This window comes from Myotis lucifugus, unplaced genomic scaffold, assembly GCF_000147115.1.
Source record: "Myotis lucifugus unplaced genomic scaffold, Myoluc2.0 scaffold_506, whole genome shotgun sequence".
Classification (NCBI taxonomy): domain Eukaryota; kingdom Metazoa; phylum Chordata; class Mammalia; order Chiroptera; family Vespertilionidae; genus Myotis; species Myotis lucifugus.
The window spans coordinates 214,204-233,253 of NW_005871554.1; the positions used below are offsets into that span (position 1 = coordinate 214,204).

General features: G+C 37.4%; 1 pseudogene; it reads left to right on the plus strand.

The window, feature by feature from the left end:
- The window catches only part of LOC102426135, a 31,777-nt pseudogene extending 20,305 nt beyond the window's left edge, over positions 1-11,472 (plus strand).
- Positions 11,473-19,050: the final 7,578 nt, after the last annotated feature.

Here is a 19,050-nt window from a genome sequence, read left to right on the forward strand (position 1 = left end):
TATGCTTCCATTTGTGTTAAAGAGTCAGCAAGACAGTACATGTTTTTATTTGCTTCAATATACTGTAAAAACAAATCTCTGGAAGGTTAGAAAATTATTGAAGAGGAAGCAGAGATGTAGGTAGATGGGTTGGAAATGAATCTACACTAATAAAAGAGAAAGATGCAAATTGACCGTACCTTCACAACACCCACAAGCCAATCAGGGGTCAGTATGCAAATTAACCCAACAAAGATGACGGGTTAATTTGCATATGCAGGCACTGAGAGGCTGGGGGCAGGCCGGGACGCCCCAGCTGCTCTGGGCCTCTGGGCAGCGTGGGAAGGCAGAAAAGCAGCTGCGGCCAGAGCGAAGGCAGTACTGGCAGCCAGGGGAAGGAAGGCCAATTCTTGCACGAATCTTCATGCATCAGGCCTCTAGTGGATGAATGATTGTGGTGAGAGGCTTATCATGTACTAGGTTTTTTATTTTGGTACTGTGTGAATCCATTACCTATCTTTAAATTACTCTTAATTAAAACATTAAAACATACCTACCCTGTGATCAAATAATTCCATCTTTAAGAATTTATCCTAAGGAAATGATTTAAAGTGTGCAGAATGATGTAAGTACAAGAAATACTCACTGCAGATCCATTTGAAATAGTGAGTATAAAAGAAAAAGAGTTAAAAGGAAAAATAATTCAAATTCCAAATGCCCAAATAGTATACTAGTAGGATTACTTAAATATTTACATTATAGAATACCATGAAATCTCTAAAAATTATGTAGCAAAATACTATCTAAAGTCTTGGTAAGATATTCCCAATAAATCTATGGTCTCGTTAAAATAAATGAACAAGGAGGCTGTTGAATTAGGGCTGCTCTAATGCCTTAGCAGCCTATATAAGCAAACCAAAACCTAAGCCAGAGTCAGTGTACTCAAATGAGAAAATAAAACTGAACACAACCAATCACAGTCAACAAGTCTTTCCAAAATAAGGCAACCACTTATGCTAAAGCCCATCCAATTACTTCCTTGTTGTGCATTTCTGTCTACTTGATAAAAACCTTTCCCCTAGCTCCCCTTGGGGGAGTCCTCCTAACCACATCCCGTTTGGTGCGGCAATTCAAATTGATGTTTGTTTAAATAAACCATTGGAAATTTTGAACCTAAGTTCACCTTTTAATAGTTCCAAAACATAAATAGTATAATTCCATTATTAAAAAGTGTTTATGTATATACTTATACACACACTGGATGAGACTCAAAGGCTACAGACCAAAATAGTAATGGCGGCTTTCTTTGTATCACAGAATTAAGAAAGATTTTCATGTTTATCTTTTTGCGAACATATATATTCTACAATAAACAGATATTTCCTTTGTAATTAAAATAAGTTGTAAAATCAAAGAATAAAACATCAAAGTAAAATAAACCTTAATTCAGGTCTGTTTCCATATAGTAATGTGGGATCCATTTTGTCTTGGTGCTTTTATGAATAGAATACCATAATATATGTTAGGCTACAAAATAAAAATATCTGTCTTTACTTAAGGATAATTATAACTGATTGCAGAACAATATTCATCAGATGCTTTTACAAATGTTTCCTTGATATTATCTTCTTTAATTTTCACAATACCCCACTGAGGTTGATATTGTTATTGTCCCATTTTATAGAAGATAAAAGTGAGTCCTAGTGAGGTTAAATAACTTTCTTAAGATAATGTCGTTTGTAAAGCAGCAGAGCCAGGACCTAACTCCATGAAATGTTTGCAGGTTTAGCTATTCTATATGCTGCCCATACTGGTAAAACAAACTGAATATTTGTCCCCACTTGATAATATTTGAACCATCATCATCAGACTCAATTTCAGGAGGTTGTAGATGTTCTGTAAAGTCAGTAATCCAAATGGTAAAAGAAAGAGTCTGGCAGTCTCTGGAAACTGAAGGATCAATTGGCCTGTCCTGCACCTTCTGACAGTAGGTTTTTCCTGAGGGATGTAACTGCCAGAGCTGCAATTCTGTATCTGAAGAGTGGCAAAACTAATAACATCAGTCTCTTGACCTGAGTAACGTGAGCAGCAAATAACACTCCTTTACACTGAACTTTCAAAAAAATAGGCCAAAGAGATGCACTAATTAATATTATGGCATTAGCTCAGTGATATTGCCTAATCAGATTAGTTTTTAAACACTAAAAAAATAATAAAAACACAACTGCAATGATTTTTTTAATCTAGCTAATCATCTTAAAATAAAAATAGGAATTTTCTCATTAGTTTTACCCCAGATATTACTAAGAGGTATATAAGGCAACTACAAGTTGTATAGTTAAGTTCCCACTTGCTTATTTCTTCTAAATGATCATGACTACACAGGATATAGATACATAAAGTATAGCAATGTTTGAAAAGAAAATATGGTGATTCCTACTGGTGCATGAATTTACTAAATGTTATACTTAAACAAAAAGCCACTATATTAAAATATTTTGTTTTTCAAATCTGGTGAAACCAAATTTTTCAAAAAAAGTCAAGATGTAACATCATCGTTTATGAATAATGGTCCATCAAAAAAAGGTCTGGGAGAAGGACACAGATAAATCACCTTTATCTTATGAATGTTAAGTAAAAATGGACTTTATATGGAAAGACTTCAAAACACCATGAACATGCTGGTTCACATATACTATTCATCTTTGGAAGTAAAGATGTCATAAGAGATAAATGTCTGAGGAAAGACTGAGGTAAATGCTGTGTGTGCTTGTGCTGGAGGACATGATTGAGACAAAAATAAATGGTGGTTCAGGAATGGCAAAGAGATTTAACTAGGGAGCCAATACCAACCCATTGCTTGTGCTTCCCTAGAGTGATGGGCTGAAGAGATAATGAAGCTGAATCTGGCTCAGTGAGGATTGCTGTGATTGATTGGCTATGTCTGCCAAGGGCAAGGGATAAATACAGGGGAGGTCCATGCTATAAATGTGCCATCCCTAGACTAGTAAATTAGGCAGAGAAGGAAATCACAGCTAGAATTAGTATCAGAACAGTAAAGGCAGCCCAAAACATGCTTTTCAGATTAAGAACATGTGTGTGTATATTGACACCCATGAAAAAGACATTTTCTTTGGATTAATATATAGGGCAAATGGAAAGAAAAGGCAATGGAATGACTGTTGGTGTCCCTGGCTTACCTTGGTATGTCCAAGCTTCATGGTCTTAGGTGACCACTCCTGATTGAAGTTTACTCATTTATAAATTACAAGTAATAATACTATGTATCTCACAGGGTTCTCAAGGATCACAGGAGATCATGTGCAATAAATGGTAGTTATTAGAATATGCAAAACAGCGCTAAATGTTCAGAACGTCTGCCTAACAGGAAAGAGGCGAGCCCTTGGGAACTTAAGGGGTGAGATCCAGAGGACTAGCTAAGTAGTCAGCCTTGGAACTACAAAGTTTAATATAGAACAGCACATGTCAGGGAAAAGCAAAATGATTCATTTCCCTCAGTAATAAATTCCTTTATGCATAGTCTGTGCTTTCTCACAACCCAACATCAGCTGCAAACTACGCTAGAGCTTGCAGGTTTGTGTGACATTGTCATTCCACTTGAAGCAGTGTAATTACTGTTGTATTACTATTTTATCATTTAATAGTAGTTTTAATATTTCTACTGAAAAGTTCACTATCCATTCAGCAATAACTTAAGGGAGAAAAAAAAAGACCAGAGACATTGTTATTAATCTTTTCTCCTTACCAGAATATGTCTTGCAAAATAGTTTACAAATGTCACTCTTCTTGATCAGTTCAAAATGCATCTGCAATCGGTAAGATTTCTGCCAATCTACTTCTTTACAGTTCCCCTGGAATTTGTCCTATGTTCAGCATCTCATCCCAGGGCTGTCCATTCTCAGGAGTACGGATAAAGTAAAGCCAAGAGGAAAGGGCTTCTGGCTGAGAAAGAATTCAGTGTCCCATGGGGGCTGCTGGATTCAAGGTGAGTGATGTCCCTGGACTTTACAGTTGCTGCTCATCCAACCATCAAACTTCACAGACTCTACACCTGGCGGTCTTGCTGGGTTTTGCATGCAAATCAGCTCTTTGATGCTTCTGTTGAATTCCTAAATAAGACCCATTAGGTTCAATCCATTGGTATCTGCTAGAACCTAATAGGTAACTGAAGGGACACACTGCTAGCCACACTGGGTCCCATTACCCATTCTATCCACTGAGACACACTACCAGTTATAAATACCAACAACAATAAGCCCAGACTATGGTTTGCACCCATCTTTTTGGCCACAAACAGATCTGCCCCAAATGTGGTGCAGAGACCCCTTACTAAAGAAGTGTGGGTGAAGAGAAATGGACACAGTAGAGCTGTTCTGAGACAGAGAAACGTGTGCCTTTTGAGATGAAAACTTTAGAATTTATTCTCAGGCATATTTTACATGTCTTGATATAATTAAAATAAGTATAAAATATCAAGAAAAACTTTGATTTTAGGAAGAAACAATTCCATACCAGAATTCTCATTCTTTATCCCAGAGTCTTTAACACCAAAAAGGCATGACCTGAAATTTCATTAGTTTGAAAGAGAAGCACTTTTTTTTTGAAAAAGACATTTTGTGCTCTATACATGAGATATGTTATGTTGTATTGGTGTTTATATAATAAAAAACTCTTCTAAAAATAAAAGAGGACTGTGCATATAGTCATAAGGAGCCTCGGCAGGACTTGACTGAGATTACAATGTACTTCACAAAAAGTATGTCTGATTGTTGCCATATCAAAATCATTTTTTAGTGAAAATTTGAATTTGATTCTTTAGTATACCACCAAAAGGTTGCAATCCAACATATATATATGTATATATATACAGCATATTGCCAAGAGGTAGTGCCATATAGAGGCTAAGTATACGGACTCCTAGTCATGTGTTGAATTCCCCATTTAGCAGGAGGCAGTGTGGGCAAGTTAACCTGAGCTGGCCATTCCTCCTTATAACATGGGTACAATATAACCTACCTCTTTCAGGACTGCCGTGAGGGTTAATTGTGACAATGCATGTGTTGTGCTGAGAACAGAATGGCTGGCACAAAGTAAGCATTGGTAAGTACAGCCCTCACTATTTTTATGTTCTAAAAACAGCTTTTTGTCTTTCATCTAAAATAAAAAAACCACAACGCTTTCTGCAAGCTATTTTACAAAATTTTCTTTAACAATCTTCTGAGCAACAATCAGTTTTCTTTGCAAAGTATTCCCTCAAGAAACAGAACTAGGTTTTCTGGCTGTTGTGTTTGCATTGAGTAGGAATGAGACCTGATTTCTCTCAGCAACCCTGACTTCTCCTCAGTGTAGTCTGCATGGCACTCCCTGATCCAAAGGTAATGGTAATAAATGCCCTCCCTGATAAGAATTATATTCTAAATAAGACCCAAATGTTATAAACATTTAAATGACACTATATACACAAAAACAAAAAGTAGGTGTATCAAAGAGATCAGCCATCCCACCCCAGAACTCATTTTTGCCTCTTTTTGAGTACTTTCATAGTAAATTAATCTGCCTAAAATTCTAAGAAATAGGCAGATTGAAACCTCTCCCCCCACCCCCAATTTCTGCTTAATTGTGGAAAAGAGCTATTCACAGCAAGTCTAGAAAGTAAAGTTTGTCTAGGAGATCTGCTGCTGCCAGAGAAAGAACCCTAATGAGGAATGCCATATTTTGTCGCAGCAGCTGGGTCTATATGCAGACCTACTTATTCTGAAATCATGCAAACTCATCTTAATAGGGGTCTGAGCATGATGAGCAGATAGGGGGAAATTCACCATCTTACTTGGTTCCCTGTTTACTAAGGAAGCACACCCAATCATTAGGTTGAATTAGATTGAAATTATACGGTAGAATTTCACACTTCAAATTTTCATAAATGTTAACTGGGTTTCACTATTTACTAAATATGACATATCTTCTATATCAGCTGCCTTTTGTCAAAGACAGAGATCTTTGGGATAACTGGTATATGGGAAAAGTATGTTAAAACGAAGGGAGGCAGATGGCAAAGGCAGACCAAGTCTACTTAACAATTTTTGCCTTTAGGCCTGCCCTGGGGTTAGAAGTATAAAGGAAGCAGACAATAGGCACGGGTGACATAATCTACCAAGCTACTCTTACATGTACAGAGACTAAGCCTCCACGGGGTGATCTGAAGAGTTCTGACAGATTTCACCCCACTCATAAATGTACCCACGGGAGAGTCATTGAGTGGCACTGACAAGTCCCTCAGTATTTGTTCCTGTGCGTTAAGTCTTTGAAGATCCCCATTCAAATGCCATGGGGCAGAAGAGGAGATTATAACACATTAAAACCTTGCCAATTATGATGATCTTCATTTGAATTAAATCTAAAGAATAGGTATGTGGCCAGCTCACAGAGTTCTGAAGGACGAGGAAAAATAATAAAAGGAGAACAGCAACTTTTGTAGAAGGCTATCTCTGTGCCATGCCATGTGTGGAAAAACTTAAAAACTTAAGTTTATTAGATAGTAGGGATTGTTACTATAAAGTAGGGGCTATGATTATCTCCTTTCACAGAAGAGGAAACAGATGCTCTGAGAAGTTCACTAATCTACTCAATGTCATGTGGCTAGGAAGGGTCAGCACAAGCATATTTATGACTCAAGAGAATGAGTTTTTTACTACTATCACAGCATTTGGGAAAGCACATTTAGATTTAAGGAAAGCATCCAAGAAAATCTTAGTATAGAATAACATGTCCACAGAGTAAAAGACCAGAAGGAAAATCCAGACCAGTATTTGGCAGCATGTGTCTGAGGGATTAGTGCACAGAAAGGCAAGGAAGTCAGTTCACTATAATTTTGTAATTAAGTGAATCCTACTAATTAATAAGAAAGACCAATCTATTATCTCACAATTAGCATGACTAGTAGAATCAAAAGTAAGTCTTTCAACCTTCCATTGGTCCTGCATATCTTCAGGCTATTAATGTTCCCAGCAGTTATATTCCATTACATCTAAATAGATATGTATGGATAAAACTGAGAATTAACTATCATATATTTACCACTTGTTCTATAACCTTATCTAAATCACAATTTCTACCTTCATTTAATTTTTGTATGTAGATATTATTATATATTCTCCATTCAAAAAACTTCTTTTTAAGGAAGCAAGATTATAGATATGGAAGATGTTTTAACTAGTCTTGAAATAGATGCTGAATGAAACAAGTACAAAATCTGTAGAATTCAAAGAATTTACTTTTTAACATATTCTTTTATAATAGTGACCTCTCAGAATTTACAACAAAGTTCCCGAGCAACCCTTGCTTGACTATAATGATGCCTGTAATTGCAGTCATTAGTTGCTCATGAAGCTACCTCTGGGTGCTGTACGGAAATATTAAAAATTTACTCATACATAAAAATTAAATTTCAACAGTATAATATAAAAATAGCACACCAGTGTCTTTTATTTGACTGCATTAAGCTCTCTTAGCCTAGTGTACTAAAACCATGTGCCAAAATGTTATGTTACTGGGTAGAAGGCCAGCATTTGGGAAGATGTAAGGTATATTTTTTCTATAACCAGATAATAAACAATTACATTAAAAGCTGTCTACCTAACAGGATAATATTATATCTACTATTATTCTCTCACTGTTTCCTGAATTATCTTTCTCTAGCAAATTTGTATTTCACAAACAAGTGTGATAGACAGATGTGCATGAAGACACAAGTTCCTCCACAGCATAATTACACTGAAAACATATGGAGTAAGGATTAGGAATATTTACATTTAATACCAAATGTTTTAAAGTATGCATTATGTGTGGAATATTGTGGATTTATTATCTGTCAATTGCATCATTCCTCATTTAATTATAATTATTTCCTAGAGGTTACTTCTAAGATTTATATTAGGTGCATACTGTAATTTATAATTACAGGTTAAAGGTTAGTGTGCAATTATAAATATGTAAGCTTATTTCTTTTAAAAAGTCAGCCCAAATTATATCTACACAGAAGCATTTCTCCCCTCTGTAAACTAGGAACATATGGAAGGCAAAGGCATTTGAAGGTTGCTTTATCACAATAACTGTCTTCATTGGCTATTTCATTTTATGTGAATCCAAACTCTGCTACATCTCAATGATGCTATAAACAGAAATGATTTTATACTAGTGTTTTAGAGCAATGCAGCAATATTAGCTTATTAAGTTTTTTATACACTATACCTTTGATAGTTATGGGCAATATAGCTATAGAGTGCATAACATATAAAAGAGCAATTATCCTCAATCTTAAGACTTCTACAATAAGTTTCATTTTTTTTACTCTACTCATAATTCTACATGACATTTGATTTCTACTCATAATTATTTGATGGATATGTTAATTTCTACTTCATTCAATCATTCATTTGACAAATGTCACTGGTGCTTATCATTGCCAGGTTTTGTGCTAATTCCAGGAAATGCAAAAGAGGATATGGTTGGGTTATGCAGAGGCTTATCATCTTTATAGTACAGCAACTAACAGACTACACTTAGTCTTATAGTCAAATAAGGAATACGTAAAGTATGTTAACAGGAAAACCAATTAAATTGAATATTTACAGTTTTACATAGTAATGTCTTCCAAAGATCTACTTAGAAATAACAAATATTTTATATATATATATATATATATATATATATATATATATATATATATTGATTTCAGAGAGAAAGGGAGAGAGAGAGAGAGAGAGAGAGAGAGAGAAACATCAATGATGAGAGAGAATCATTGATTGGCTGCCTCCTGCATGCCCCCTACCAGGGATCAAGCCCACAGCCTGGGCATGTACCCTTGACTGGAATAGAACCAAGGACCCTTCAGTCCACAGGCTGACACTCTATCCACTGAGCCAAACCAGCTAGGGGTAACATAAGATTCTTATCACAATTTCATTTCACTTAGCACTCACCCATTTTATTTAGTGATTCAATCACCACATTTCCATCCCACTGGTATTACAACTGTATAAAAATGATAAGTATGATTAAGAAAGAATGTGAACCAAGGTTTTCTAGGAGAAATGCCACTGTAATTCAGTTAGGGAAGAGTTCAAAACCTTCACTGTGAACAAAAGTGCCCCAAAGTCACCTCAGTTATTCTTAGGTAGTGTTAGAAAGAAGAATTAGAGGATATTGTACTGAATTCAAGTTTGTTTAACAAGCTGACTCATCCCACCTCTAAGTTCTTCAGATTTATGTATTTTCTAGTTTTTACTCTTAAAAAGTACTTATTAGATATCAAACTTACTACAAGCTGTTGCTTTTATTTGGACATTTACATATACTTTGCTTTATGACATCAATGCCATTTTATAGATTTATGTGGGGAACACAAACACTTAGGATTAGGTGCAAACTGACAGTACACGTAGTGTCACACTGTTCTGCTGATGATCCTCTCCAACATCCTGCAAACATCATCTTCAGGATGACCCACTTGGATACTTCCAGTGACAAGGATCTCACTCCCTTTCACAGCATGAGCAAGCTACTTACACCTCAGGGCTTTGGGCATGTGGGTTCTATGCCTGGAATGCTCTTCCCCCCAGTTTGTCACCTAGCCAAATGATACTTGTCATTCTGGATCAGCATCAATGCCACTGCTTTAGAGAAATTTCCCCTGACACTCAATCTAAACCTGGTATCTTCATTATAACTCTCATCGCAAGCCTGTCTTTCCATCTTTGCACTTTTTACAATTTGTGATTGTCTTGTTTAATTATTACTTTGACGTCTATCCTATTTAATCATCATAACAGCCCTAAGAAGGACTAGGTACTTTTACTACCCTCATTCCACAGATGAGGGCATTAGCGCTCACCTCCATGATGCCTCACTCTTATTTCTGTATCATAAATAACTGAATACATTGACTGAACCAACCATCTACTAAAATTGAAATTAGACTCTGGACATGATGGGGAAAGTCAGTAAGAGAGAACAGAGTTTGAAACCTGCCTGACACTATGACCCTGATATATAGAGAGAGATGTACATACATTTTAAGCCTCACTTTTTCATCAGTGAAATGAATATAACACTTATCTCACAGAATTGTTGTTAGGATTTAATGAGCTGTGTAATAAAAATAAACTAACCTTAATGAGCACTCATAATTTATATCCCAGCCCGTCGATGTTTAAGAACACATCTCATTTCTCTTCCAAAGGAGAGTCTTTCAAATAAAATATCTCACCCTTAATTCTTCCAGTTCATTGGCCTGGTTTTCTTCAATCGTCCTTATATCCATTGACTTATTAGTTCGCTCAACAAATATTTATTGGGTCCCTACTATTTGAAAGATATAATTACTCATAAATCCTGGTCCTGCTGAAGCACACAACTAAATAGAAATCCAAACTGTACCATCAGTCACTCAGAGCCAGGGTCACTCAGAGGACTCGTTACAATCAGACTGCTGGGCATTCCCCCAGGACTTTCAGATGCAGTACATCGTGGGTGGGCCCTGAGAATTGTCACTTCTAAAAAGTCCTCAGCTGGTGCTGACACTGCTGATCTGGGGACTGCATTTGGTGAACCAGTGAACTAGAATATGGTGATATTTTCCCAAGGATGGGGATGAAATTTTGGGAGAAAAGAATTAAAACAAAAACTAAAAAACAAAATTAAAAAACACACACAATGTACCAGGAGTTTGGTGAAGGAAATGGCATTAGCTCTGGCCTTAAAAGGTGGGAAAGAAGAGTCTTTGCCAGACAGTGGCATGGTTTCCTGCTTTAAATGTGCTTGGACAACCCCATCCTGGAGCCCCATCCCAGCCAGCCTCTCAGATCCAGACTTCTGCCACCTCCTCATAGCACGCCCACTCCCCCACCTGCTTCAAGGCCCGTGCCACTGTTCCCATGCTGTGCAGCCACCTCTTCTCAGCCACCCCTCTGAGGACCGGATCACGCAAGCCACCCCCAGGACTCGGAGGCCACCATCAACCACCAGAACAACCTGGAGCTCTACGCTTCCTACGCCTACCAGCCCATGTCTTCCTACTTTGACTGCGATGGTGATGCCAACTACTTTCTTCACCAATCTCATGAGGAGGAGGAACATGCTGAGAAACTGATGAAGCTGCAGAGCCAATGAGGTGGCCGAATCTCCCTTCAGGATATAAAGAAACCAGACCATGACGACTGGGAGAATGGGCTGAATGCAATGGAGTGGGCATCACACTTGGAGAAAAGTCATTACTGCAATTGCACAAACTGGTCACTGACAAAAATAACCCTCAGATGTGTGACTTCATTGAGACTTACTACTTAGAGCAGGTGAGACCCATCAAAGAATTGGGTGACCACATCACCAACTTGTGCGGGTTGGAGGCCCCTGAAACTGGCATGGCTGAGTATCTCTTTGACAAAGCATGCCCTGGGAGACAACGAAGAGAGTTAACCCTTAGGCTGGCTTCCCACAGACAAGGGGGCGACTTCCCTGGTCACCAAAGTAGTACATGCATCTTGGAGTTACCTTTACCTTTTCTATAAGTTGTATCAAGTCATCCACTCAGGTTCTTTCATTTGAAACAGTCTTTCAAATAAAGTAATTTAGTACCCCCAACCCCCCAAAAAGATGGGAAATAATTTGAAAGGAGCTTCACGTTTTTTATATTTGAGGAAACAATCATTTTTGAATGAATATGACAACAGATACTTTCATAATTTTATGATTGAAAACCAACTGAAGAAAAATATAAAATTCTATTCAATGGAAATAAGTGGCAGTTATTACATCAAAAGAACACATGCTATAGGTTTATTGGTAGGAACTAATATATACCAGTGTGAAGAAAATCAAGGGAATTATTAATCTAATCATATTAGCTAATATGTGCATGAATTTAAAGTTAAATGAGACAATCTACAACCTGGTACCATACTGACTCTGGACTAAGGAACACATACTGTGTCTAGCCACCCATCTTAGCTATCACACTGTTGGTGTCTTTTTATTCCAGAAATGATCTGCTCTAAAAATATATATATTTCTAAGCAACCTTATTGGTAACTTGATAAAGAACTATCTGGTTACAGATTAGAACTCAGTGGGAATTTTACATTGTCTTTCACTGAAAAGAAAGTCAATGTACAAATAAAAATATTACCATGTATAACCCTGCATGCCCCTTTGTGCACACAATGTGTTATTCTCAAGTAGGGCAAATCCAGATTCTGAGTCAGTTGTAACCTCAAGTGAAAATTTGACATATACTCAAAAGTATGTGTCAAATTCGTATACCAATTCTGCAATTGTAGTTATGATTGCCTAAGCAATTCTTTACAAACTGGAATACTCAGTGGTGTGCCAAAGCTGACTCAAATGCATTCGGGCATCATATGTTGGTAGTCTGACATTAGCCACGATGGGAGTGTTCATACCATGGAAATTTGTAAAGATTGCAAACAAAGGCATTTTTTTCTGTGTTTTTTTAAAAGCTGAATATTAAACATTTACCATTTTCAATTTCAAGTTTTCATGCCTTGGGACTAATACAACAAGACTTGATTATATGCACGACTTTAGGAGAGAAGAAAGTTAAACAGTTGAATTTCCTTTGCTAATTTTCTATGCAGAGAGAAGAATTAGTATACTTTTTTTAAGTGTTTACATTGTCCCTTAATGGAACTAGATGTTTCACATTCATGATTATATGTATTCCTTCTCCCAAGCACTCTTTGAGGAAAGTATTATTATTCATATTTTACAGGGAATGAAACACAAGTTCAAGGTTAAATAATGTGCCCAAGGCTTATTCTTGACTAGTATACATTACTGTCTCCCTAAATCAAAAACATACTTGAAGGATTCTTCTTTCTCCCTCAATCCTGGCAATAAGGATAACTGAACTGAAGTTGATAACCAATTCTCTATTTTGAACACACACAAAAATTGTAATTTGATTTAAAAAGAAAGTTTTAGATTACATTAGTTTAAGTAAGCATAATAAAAAAAACATTCTTAAAACTAACAGATTTTAGGAAATTTAATTCTCTCAAACTTTTTAGGACATGCAGCTTGGCCTTACATAATTCATCTAATCAAGCCTCAGGAAGGATTTGATCATTTTTTGAGGCTTCTTTCAATCTAGCAATTCTGTGACATGGCCGGGTGTTTTAGAAAGGAATATATTTGGTATGATGCATTGAAGAAATACATTTGTCATGAATGATAAAAATTTATTAAACTTGGTTTCATTTTTCATAGTCAAGGCATTATAGAGTATAGAAATTTAAACATTTTTTTCACATTTTTAAAAATGTTCTTTGCTTTCCTTAGGGCAAAGTTTAGCTCAACTGGTTACCTCTTGAGCATAACTGGGATAGGCGTCCACATTGATGGATGATTTATACATAGTTTTTGGAATCTTTCTATTACTGGAATCTTAAATATACCAAGTGATTCATGGCATGACCGCAATATGGTATACTGGCCTTCAAAATGTCATCGTTACGAAGTTGAGGATTTATATATGTGTATATACACATACCCATGCACACACATTGCTCTCTCTAAAGATGTTAATCAAAAGACTGCACAGTCTGCCCTGGCTAGTGCTGTTCAGTGGTTAGAATGCCGGCCCATGCATCAAAGGGTCCCAGGTTCGATTCCCAGTCAAGAGCATGTACCTGGGTTGTGGTTCTCTCCGTGCCCTTGGTCGAGGCACATGCTGGAAGCAACCAGTGGATATGTCTCTCACACATTGATGTTTTTCTCTCTCTCTCTCTCTCCCTCCCTCCCTCCTTTCCTCCATTCCACTCTCTTTGAAAAGAAGTAAAAAAGATATCCTCAGATGAGGATTAACAAAAAAACACCAAAAAAACGAAAAACAAAACAAAACAAAAGTCTGCATAGTCCAAATGACACTCTGTTAGGTCAAACAAGCAATTGTTTAAAGCCTTGGCTTATTAAATTTCAACAGAGATTTAGAGCTTAAAAGACTAAATGTGGAAGATTTTAAAAATTAAATAAAGTTTAACCCACAGGGAAAATAGGTAGATAATTTTCCAAATGAACTAGATGCTTAATAACTCTTAAAAATTATCAGAAGTTATAATGGTTCTTTATTAATTTTCATTATCTGTAAGAAGATAATTCCAGATTTGAAGGGAATTTAATATAGGAGTGTGTGTATGTGTGTGTGTGGGGGGGGGAGGGGTGTATTTTGGTGTAGAGGAGTATATTTAGCATTGAAACAAGATTGATTACCAATGATTATTTAAATGAGTGAAACACTATGTGTTAGCCCAGGGCTTGGCCTGGAGGAATGCCCACATGGTTTCTACCCACATGGAACTTAGAAAGACTGGTGGGCCAAAAACTTTCTTCCATATCCATGTTTTCATTTAGTCTTTTGAACTGAAATTCTACTAATAAATTAAGAAAACATATTTGATACATAGACCTAGGCTTGAAGATTTGCAAATATACACAGAAATTCAATCTTTCCCTTCGGCAGTGTTTGGAAAGTAGTGTGTGTTGTTCCACAAAGGGTGACCTTACAAGATAAATATACACACACATACAGATCTTGGAGAGAATATTGGGCCAATTTTCAAAATGGCATATTACAAAGAAATAGAAGCTATTTTTCTTTCATACTGATAGCCCAAACTCAAGCTTTCCAAATGAAACATAATGCATCCTGTGTGTCATCTCCCAGTTGCCCGGTTGTAAAATACTTTATTCTTTCCCATTTTCTTGGTAAATTTTATCTTCACACTAGGTTCTTTATTTCAAAACATATTTTAAGTGATACATGGTTTATGACTCTTTTAGTTAAAAAACACACATTTAAACCTGAATAGAAGTTCTCTAACTCTTAAGCTAAACAGTAGTAGGGAGAAACAGCAGCACTTGGTTTAAGAGGAAGGTTAGGTGAGGTTTGCAGAATGAAACAGTTTGGAACAGGTGATGCAATTTATTACATGGAAGTGACTCATTCTGTCACCACTGAGTGCGAAATTGTTATTTGGAAGTAAATGCGTGAAGTCAATACTCTTTCGAAAAACATAAATAATAGCTCATCATGATTTGTTCATCCTAGAAAATAAACATAAGACACCGACTTAAAGATAAATGAAATGCTAGTTTTTTCCATTAGCGATAGATACAATAAAAATATGCTTTGAAATGAGAAAAATGAGTTATGAAATTAATTCAAAAGTTCATAGGAGGAAACACAATATCCAGTATAAAATCATTTATTTCCCATATAATTAACTTAGTATTAAAAAATCAACATTTAGTGAACATATGCTGTGGGCAGGCACTGTGTAAATCCTGGGGTTACAGAGAACATAAGTAGTTCCTGTCCTTAAGTTGCTTATGAGAGAGAAACAAATATGGTAATGTGTCCCCTAAAATTCATTCTCTCCCTTACTTTAGCAAGAAAATGTCCAACCAATTTTTTACTGGATCACAGCTACCTTTGTAGAGGTTGCAGTTTTTAGTTTTTCTTGAGCTAAGTATTGGACAAGAGGATGAGAGCAGATGCAGGGTGCAACTTCACTTCGAGGATGAAGCTCCTTGCCCTGCTACTCCTCTCCTTTCCTTCTCTGGGTTGGAACACCTGTACACAGGCTAACGACCCCGCTTCCACTGTTTACAGTGGTCACACCTAGGTAACACAGAAGCAACAAGATGGAACACCCCTGAGTGCCTGAGTAACCACATGAAGCATAGCTGCTCCACCAGCACCTCTTACTCAGTTCAATACCACATGAAAGACAAACTCCTATCTCACGTTAACCACTATTTTGAGCGCTCTCTGCTACTCCAACACAGTGAATCCTAATACAATAAATAAGCAAAAATTGCACACTAGATAGTTGCTGACAGTCTTGTGCCTCAAATAATCTTGCCAATTTCTATAAAGGGCAATTCCATTCTTCTACTTGTTTTGGACAAAAAGTTGGAATCTTTGACTCCTCTCTTTATCTCACATACTGTTTTCAATCCAGTCCATTATTAAGTACTATTGGCTGAACTTTCAAAATAGTTTCCAAACATAATCTTTCTTCAAACCTTAGCCCAAGTCATGCTTATCTCCCTTCTTGACTATTTCAGTCAGCTTCCAAACTGATAACCCTGCTTCCCTCCTTGCTATCAGAGTTTACTTTTCATAGCTGCAAAAGAGCCATAAATTAGAGCATGTTGCTCTTCTACTCAAACCTGCTATGGATTTCTAGCTTGATTTAAATAAAATGATAAAAGTCCATAACATGGCCCACAAGGCCATTGGGGCTTGGTTATATCATTGATCTCTTTACCTAACTTCCTTACCTCCAGCTCGTAAATCACTATCTCCCCTTTAGCCACACTTGCTTCCATACTACTCCTTGAAGATTGTCTCAGGGCTTTGCACATTTTTATTTTCTCCGCCTAAAATGCTCTTCCCCCATGCGCTAACCGGTTTGGCTCAGTGGATAGAGCATGGGTCTGCAGACTCAAAGGTCCCAGGTTCGATACCGGTCAAGGGCATGTACCTTGGTTGCAGGCACATCCCCAGTAGGAAGTGTGCAGGAAGCAGCTGATGGATGTTTCTCTCTTATTGATGTTTCTAACTCTCTATCCCTCTCCCTTCCTGTCTGTAAAAAAATCAATAAAATATATTTTTTAAATGCTCTTCCCTCAGATATTAGCATGGCCGATTGTCCTCGTTCATGTCCCTGCTTCTGCTCAACGTTCAATTTATAGAGGCCTTCCCTGACTGTCCTCCATCACACAGCAATTTCTTTCCCACCAGGCATGTCGCTCTCTCTGTCCATAGCATTTATCACCACCCAATTTTACTCATCCCAAAAAATGTATACACACATTTTGAATAATTATAAAGGCAGTGTTAATTAAAATACATTTCATTTGGGACACCCTCCGCATAGCACCCCCTGACCGCTGAAAGTCAATCTATTGTGAGAACAGGAAATAAAATGTACTTTTGCAGAAAACACTCAGCTATAACTTGCATAAAAAATAAGTTCTAAAATTAATTTCTCTCACAAGATAAAGTCATATGTGTTCACAGTTGGAGTAAGCCTTTTATCTCCCAATGTTACTTATCTCATAAGAGCTGCCTTTGGGAGAAGAAGAAAGTAGTGTATCTAAGAACAATAAATGAAAGTGGCAAGGTTGCTTTTTAGTTTTTTAACTTATCTCAAGAAAATGCTTAATAGCGTGGTACTGAGATATCAAAACAAGCAAATACACTAGCAAACGAAAAAGCCTCTTGCAAAATACATCATAAAAGAAATTTATAGAGATTTCAAACATTTTACCTAGCAATAAGAATTTAAAAGGAGACATCCAATGAATAATTTGCAATTTAGGTTTACATATGCACTGAGATTACTACACTGGGTCCACATATAAAACAAGATTCTTTTTTTAAATTTGAAAGCATTTAAGGTATTAAATGAGTTGTTGTACTAAGCCTTCAAAACACACAATGTTACATCTTCTAGGATTTTTAAGTGAGAAATAAGCCCAGTATAAAATCATTTCCTTCTCCAAAAATGATAACTAGAATTCAAATAAAATTTCTTCTACTCCTTTAGAACTATAATTAAAGTCTAATTACAAAAAAAAAATCAGTATTGTACTACACTAATTCAAGATAATCATTGGGAACCCAATTCAATTCCCAAATCATGAACATTAGAAAGTGTGCAAACAGAACCACAAAATGCTTCAAGGATACCTTTCAGACTGTGAAATGGAATGTAATTAAGGGAATAATGAGCACTTCCATGGAACAAACTTGTCCATTGTTGGTCTGTTGGCTATTTGCTCTAGATTTAAATGCAGGCCTTTACAGAAAAATTTTTGCTTCTAATTTACCAAGATTTTATTTACAAGACAGTTGTTTGTGACATGGTCCTATTTATGTACTAGTGGCCCGGTACACGAAATTCATGCACAGGAGGGGGGGGTGGCTTCCTCAGCCCAGCCTGCACCCTCTCCAATTGGGGACCTCTTGGGGGATGTCCAACTGCTGGCCCACAGGGATCAGGTCTAAACCAGCAGTCAGACATCCCTCTTGCAATCTGAGACCACTGGCTCCTAACCGCTCACCTGCCTGCCTGCCTTATCACCCCTAACTGCCTCTTCCTGCCTGCCTGATCACCCCTACCTGCCCTCCCCTGCCAGCCTGATCTTGCCCCCATCTGCCCTCCCCTGCAGGCCTGGTTGCCCCCAACTGCCCTCCCCTGCCAGCCTGATCACCCCTAACTGCCTCTGCCTCGGCCCCCACCACCATGGCTTTGTCTGGAAGGAAGTCGGATGTCCAGAAGATGGCTGGTTGACCTGGTCTAATTAGCATATTACCCTTTTATTAGTATAGATAGATTATATAGGATAGGACTGCTTAAATGGGGGGGAAAGCCTTTTCCAGCAGGAGGAGATGCTCTTGGCAGACAAAAATACATAATCCCTATATCTGGACTGATAGCCAGCCATATGCACTATACTGCCAAACAGGTTATTAAAAAATTGAACCGCTTTCTTACACCTTACACCAAACAGCTGTTGCCCTTAAAACCCCTCCTCAGCCCCCAATTTAGGTTCTGCCTTCGCAGTTCACCCAGATTTGGTTCTGATTGGTCGGTTTCTATGCCAGTGAGCATTAGAAGCTCCGCCTCCTAGACAGCCATTGGCTCCTCACAGTTCACCCAGATTTGGTTCTGATTGGTCAGTTTCTATGCTAGTCAGCATCTCCGGGACTATCTCCAGGCCTGATCCGCAGCCTCCTTTGCAGTCGGTGCTGGGTCGCCACAGCAACCCCGCACTGATTGCAGGGCTGACTTCTGGTCGGTCAAGCCTTTGGTTGTTTTGGACATTATGGACCCTGGGTTTTTATATATTAGGATTATTTGGGGGAGGAGGGAGCAGATATATGATAATTTGAACTTCAACCCCAGTTTCTTTTCTGAAACAAACATCCAGTCGGTCATATTTGTCTTTATGTCATATAGTTTA